The following is a 6,632-nucleotide window of genomic DNA, read 5'->3' as shown; positions in this document are numbered from 1 at the left end:
ATCTCTGTCAATTCTATTTGAGATGGTACTATGATCGTATTTGGTGCTCTTTTTGGTCTGTAAAGCCGTGCCCAGAAGAACCCTTTGAAATCAAACGATATCAATTATGTCGAATTATGTATAGACACCTGTTAACATACCGGTCCATCAGTAAACCTATATTTGCTGTGTTGAAAATGTGTTGAAAATGTGTGCAATGAAGGGGATTTTTTTAAGCACAGCGGCAATACCCTACCCTCGTTCTCTATTTTCAACTATCAAGAGATCTGTATCGTAAGGAGAGTATTTGTAAAGCATGTGAACTCGATATACTTGAATAGTTTTATTATGAATAACAATGCGAATTTTTAAAATTTTGACTGACATACTCTAGTAAATAGTGTCTAGTTGACGAGTTGAGATATTTTATTTCATACTTGCCCTGTGTTAAATATGACTGTCACGTAAATATGATATAATAATAATTACCATAATATTTATCAGGTAACAAAAATTACCCAAAATCTTGGAAAAAGAAGAAGTTATAATAGCTTACAATGATCGTTTTTTGTATGCAGTTTTATCAGAAGGACTAGCCAGAAAAAAATACCCATATTTTGTACGGATACAAATTTAGGTTCAAGGGCCCTGTCTACAAGCTGATCCTTAGTCTAACATCTTGGTAATGAGAAGGTTCTCGCGGAACCCCCTTTCCAGCTGTCTTTTCGCGAAACTCATTGGTAATGATTTTTCAAAGATAACAACTTAGATTCCAAGGATACTTTCTACAGCTGGCCACGAATTCTCGAAACAATCTTAGCGCTAGGATGTCCTAGAATCAATGTTAGAAGATAAGAACTTAGGACATCCTAGCGCTAAGATCGTTTTAAGAATACGTGGCCTGGTTCTTGACTAAACCCCTCCATATTCTATTGTTGTAAAATATCGATCACATGTTTGTTTGCCACCACCCCATGTTACAAGCCCTTGGCCATGTCGATATGATGTGAATGTATTTTCGATACGGTATTAAAATCTCAATTTGTTAAATTATGTCATTATCCTGTGATATTTTACAACTACAGAGATCTGACGATAGATCTATATGATATAACTGGTCACTATACAGATAGGAATCACATCACAGGCGATCGTCATTATCATCATCTTGCTAATCTGAAAATCTTCACAGTATGAATGAGCTTGTTCATCATATGACTGTTCAGCGTCATCGACAAGTGTGCCAACCAAATCATTGCATTTACAAGCTTTCGGGATTCCAGAAAAGTGCCTAATGATGTCAAGGTATTGGATAGAGTTTGTGAAAGCATGACATTGAGAAGATGGTTAGCGTGGTCTAATGTTGAACTATTTTTGCTTACAGCAATTCTGTATGTACCAGACGGTGTTTGCATTCCATCATTTCCAGAGCATATCGGCAAGACCTAGAACTATATATTAACTATGGCCTAACTGCAAACATCCTCTGGTGCTGTAAAAAAATCCTAAAAAATACTACCAGAAAACATAATTTCAATCGCTTTTAAATTCAATTTTTCTTTCATTTATTACATAATACACTTTATTCAATTGGAACTCAAAAACAGCATGCCAACCATGAAGAGATGTTCTCGTCTAAAATGTAACTGTTAATGCTTACTTCTTACTTAAAATAATACCCGAAGACATTCTTTAATTCGCTTTTAAGTTCAATTTGTCAGTTATTTCTGATGTATAAAGAATTATGCGAATGATGGTCATTATAACCAATCGGTTTATAGATCTGATAAAGTGTTAGTGAAACAATGTATTATCATTTAGTAAACATTTTAGACAAGATCAACCCCCAGGCGGCTTATAAAATATATTATATTATCTGTATTGGTATTCGATAGGTCAAACATAATATTATTTATTGGTGATGGGGTCCAATTCAAATCAAAAACATAAACAGTTCACCTTCTTTTAACGTTCAATTTTGTGATAAAATAAAGAATACACCAGTTTCAATACTGGATAAAATAAACCATTTGCTTTGAGCTTCATGTATGAAACTATACATAATTCAACCATTTTACATGTGCTTTTAAACCTCCATACTAAAAACGTAGCAATTGAATATTCACAGATGTCTTAGTGATTATGTGTTATTCTGTATGGGTAACCTGTCTGAATTCAGAAGATCACGCAATGCACCTTACAACCTGGTCCATCAGTAAGCGGTCAATTCTAAAGCATTCACATTTCATATCTATATCTATCTGGGTCACTCTGTCTGAAATAGGACTACCAGATAGCCTTAAATTATCACCGTACAGCCTGTCCATTTAGTAAGCAACCACATTGGAGCATTCCCCTGACCGCATGCCTAATACAAGTTTGAATGAACTAACCATTACTACTACGATATCTACTAGTAGTGCTACATGTATTTGTAATATTCAAAGGTTGTCTATGTTATATATATATGGTAATAGAGCGAGATTAGCATATTTTCTTCATTATATTTTCAATAGAGTCATTTAAACTAATCCTCTGAAAGCAGTTTGAGGTTTGACCCCCGACGAACAACACAAACTAAACACCTCAATGACTTCTTTGTGGAGTCTTTCTATGAATGGTTAAGTAACTTAAAATGTGCACTGCGGTGGAACAAATGAAATGACTACTACCGAACCCAGAAAGAGTTATTGTATTTGTAAAGAAGTTATTTTTTTTTTGAAAAAAAAGAGTCCCTGATTCTCAACTTGGGTGTGGGACCTAGGTATAGAACGGGGGTGTCATGGGGCGTGTGGTCATCTGGAATAGGGTAAGACAAAGAGAAAACCTCACGTCTTCAAGTGCTGCAAACATGGATGATACAGAGTGATTGCCTCTCCTTGCCCCACTGTAACTTCGGGCCTGATGTACTTCCATGGCTTTAGAGTCATTGTGAGATTATTCTAGCTATCACTTATGTCTTCAAAGCTAGTTTATGATCTTTTTGAATTAACACTGTGACTCTCAGCATAATATCGGTACCGGTTAAAATGGCTGCTATAAAACACGGTTTTAGAACTCGTTAGCAGAACTTTCATGGTGGACTGTTTGCTGAATGTGCAGGTTTTTTACACTAGGATACTTTGATGTTCAAGTCTATAAGCCTGTAGTAAATTCAGGACTAATCTGTTTTCGACCTAATATTCCTCAGGTATGTCTAGTATCATGTTTCGTGTATAGAATCTGTTATAGTTGATATTCAGGGTATGAAAGGAGACCTGCAGGTAACTATTGTAGTCAAACAGTATAGTACATGGACGTGTATGTAGGTTTATGTTTTCTTTGTAACAAAGTAAAGATTAGTATATATTGGCAAGTATTTTCCCCGCATAACTGTGGTCAAGACAAAAAAAGTAGGACGTAAAACTCCATCTCATTTCACGACCCACATTTCGCCAGTATAGGCCCAGATCAAACATTTTTATAAACTAATATGAAACCTCCTTGTTGAATATATGTTTTATTGGAATTTCTACAGTTGAGGCGATTTCTCTGGGTGTATAATAACAGGTAACACTGTGTTGTATTGTATAATAACAGTTAACACTGTGTTGTATTGTATGATAAAGGAAAAGGAACTAGTCAGTTGGTACCAGCACACCTGCTGTCTTCGGTTTCCAATAACCAATCGATCTGTGTTGTGCTCAATCTTCCCACAGTAGCACACGAGACCTCGAAGTTTCGTCGCATCTCAACGTTTATATAATACGTATTCCAAACTACCCCTGACCTGCATAATGACAAATTTTAATACAATCTAAACGAGTATTAAAACGTGTAATATATGTTAATAGGACACCCTGCTATCATTTTAAACTGGTTGTAAAAATTGTCACAATAGTTAAAGATGGTTTCAATAACACGTATCTCGAGAGACAAGGGGCATGCTCATCTTACTGAACACCTACTGTCACCCAAGAACTTTGTTTATTCAAATTAAAACTTAAGTCCTGTGCCTGTGATTTCGTAACAATCTTTACTCCCAAGAACTGGGTTTTCAAAGCTTGTATTATATTTGAAGGGAGAAGATTTATAATTAAACTTTCATAACACGTTATATAAATAAAATTCTCATGAACTGTGAAATAAAAGAGATCAGAAATTATACTTTATCACTTTATGGTTGATTTCTATCCCATAATATTATATAAATCATGTGAATTAAACAGACATAGACTGGGAGGTGTCGCCCTTTTACTAAATTAAAGTGTCAAGGCCATCTTGGGTCTTCGTTCTTAAGAATATTCTGTTTTCGTTACTATACTTTTTCCTGATTTGTACACCGCAGTATGTTAAGCCTACCTCTCTACTGAATAATGGTACAGTGTGAGACATAGGGACATTGTAGAATATCTAGTAATGTCTTGGTGAACTCATCAATGGTTCAGTTTTTTATAGATACCAACAGTTATGCGAAGTTTGGCTTTTGTCTTGGTGAAAATGATCAAAACTAGCGATTCCAAATAGATCAAGATACTACCATACAAAGTGACATTTTCTGGCCCTGAACCTGTATACTATCGGTGTATTTATACAGGTAGGACCAGATTTGTTGCGCTAATCAGTGATCAGAAAACCGTTATAAAACATTGATTTTTTTACGACCACAACCCTAACGGTGACCCTGAAATCATAATCCGGAAAGAAAACAAAGTTCTTGTTGTGATTATGTTTATGGGTGGGAGAGTTTTAGAGTCCCGTACTTGACATTCTGGACAATGGTTTACCGCTACTTTAATTGGCACATGAAACCGTCACGGTGGCTAGTCACGTGGTATGCTAAGTCTATTGTGATTGGTTAATAACCGATTTTAGAAGATTTGAATTTTAATGACAAATCAAATCGGGATGAAAATTTAATGTCTTAAGTCATGTGCATGATCCTTTTGACGGAAAAATGTCGTTCTAAATTTCTATAGAAATATTTGAGGATCGTTCAGGGAACGCTAGCTACACACCAAAAATAAAAAAAGCCCTTTTTTATCGCTACAAGCAACCCCTAAACCACAAATCATAATTTTGTGTCATAATTCTTATATAATCTGTTTTTCTCACCTGTGGTTTTGTGATCAGAAACCGTCGTGTCCATACGTTATCAGATCTTTTCATCATTCGCACCTGTTACGTCTGCCTTCAATTTTGGATTTTTTTGAAAAATGGATAGTATCTGGGGGTGTGGGACTAGAGTGTCAGGGTGTGGCCAATTGGTGTATAGGAGAAGAATTTATTTAAAATTGTGAGAGAACCTCACATCATCCCATGCTGGAAATGTAGATGAAACAAAATTTTTAGGTCAGTTGATTGCCCCAGGGGTCCGAAGTTTGGGAGCCACGGACCTATCATTTAGTTATATTCTTGGCAATGTGTCCAACTGGCTATCAGATGCATTGGCACAGTCTTGTTAAGCAAAAAGACAATCCTGCCATCTGAAAAGAAAGAAACAACAACGTTTTTCACAAGCATAACAGTTTTGGTTTACGGGAATCCTCTCTGTCTGCCGACATTGACCAAAGGAACTCTCATGGATTATCCGTTCCCAATTTCAGGAGACCGAAAACTCCAGTCTGACAGAAAAGTCAAGGTGTCCTGTAAACTGTAACCCAAGAAAAATTTAATATCCCTGTATTCAATATGGACCAATACAACTATGAAATGATTACAATGAAAATAGATGTATATAACGAATTCTATTTACTCTTCGTGACACCTGAATACCATCCATCAGTTATTAAACCCCTGGTTTTTACCCGACCCATGGTAAAACTTGTTTAAAGGGAGATTTTTGAGAAAGTGGGACAACAAAATTTACTAAGGAATTCACTAATCTAAAGGCCTTTAGATATTGTTAGCAGTTAGCGGATAGTGGAGACATAACGCTTAGTTTTAGTGGAATTGCAAGAACCACGGATGTCTGATTGAAAATTGGAATGGTGCAAATTGATGCTAACGGTGTTGCTGATATACATACAAAGTTTACAAAACCTCTTTACAGTCCAGTCTATGCAGGGAAAAACGTTGAGGATCTATTGTTTGTACTGCTACGAATATTGAATATGTGATGCACATCCTGCCAAGGACAGAGACTAGATAAAGACGTTGAAAAGATATTGAATATAGAAGTAAAAGGTCTCGGGTCTCGCCCTAGTATCAATATTACATGAAATACGTTTTATTTTACAGTAATTATTGAGTATTGTGGTGAAATGTGTTTGATGATAATATTACAACAAACCCTGTTTACTCTTAGTTTTAATGATATCATTACAAAACTTCCTTTAGTAATATCCCATACACAGAAAGAAAATAATAGATGTCGTTTGGAAAGAGCCATAAATAACGCCCAAAACACTCCCTGTTTGCATATTTTGTACAATAGATTAATGTCGTATATACATATCTGGTTAAACATCCTTCTTTATACAAATACAGGAAGACGCTATACCTAGCCCGAAAAATACTGACTATCCTCACAGATGTCGGTTAGCTAGAGTCACAGGCCTACATAAAACACCCTGCCTTCTCCCCGTTTCAATGGTTTTTGTTTTCAGACAATTCGGTTTGATAGAGCTGGTTACGGGCACTGTAAAGTTATTAATCAGTTCAAAGTATCTTGT

This window comes from Lottia gigantea (genome assembly GCF_000327385.1).
Source record: "Lottia gigantea unplaced genomic scaffold LOTGIsca_11, whole genome shotgun sequence".
NCBI classification, from domain to species: domain Eukaryota; kingdom Metazoa; phylum Mollusca; class Gastropoda; family Lottiidae; genus Lottia; species Lottia gigantea.
The sequence above is the reverse complement of the archived record's forward strand: the minus strand, read 5'-3'. Positions refer to the sequence as shown.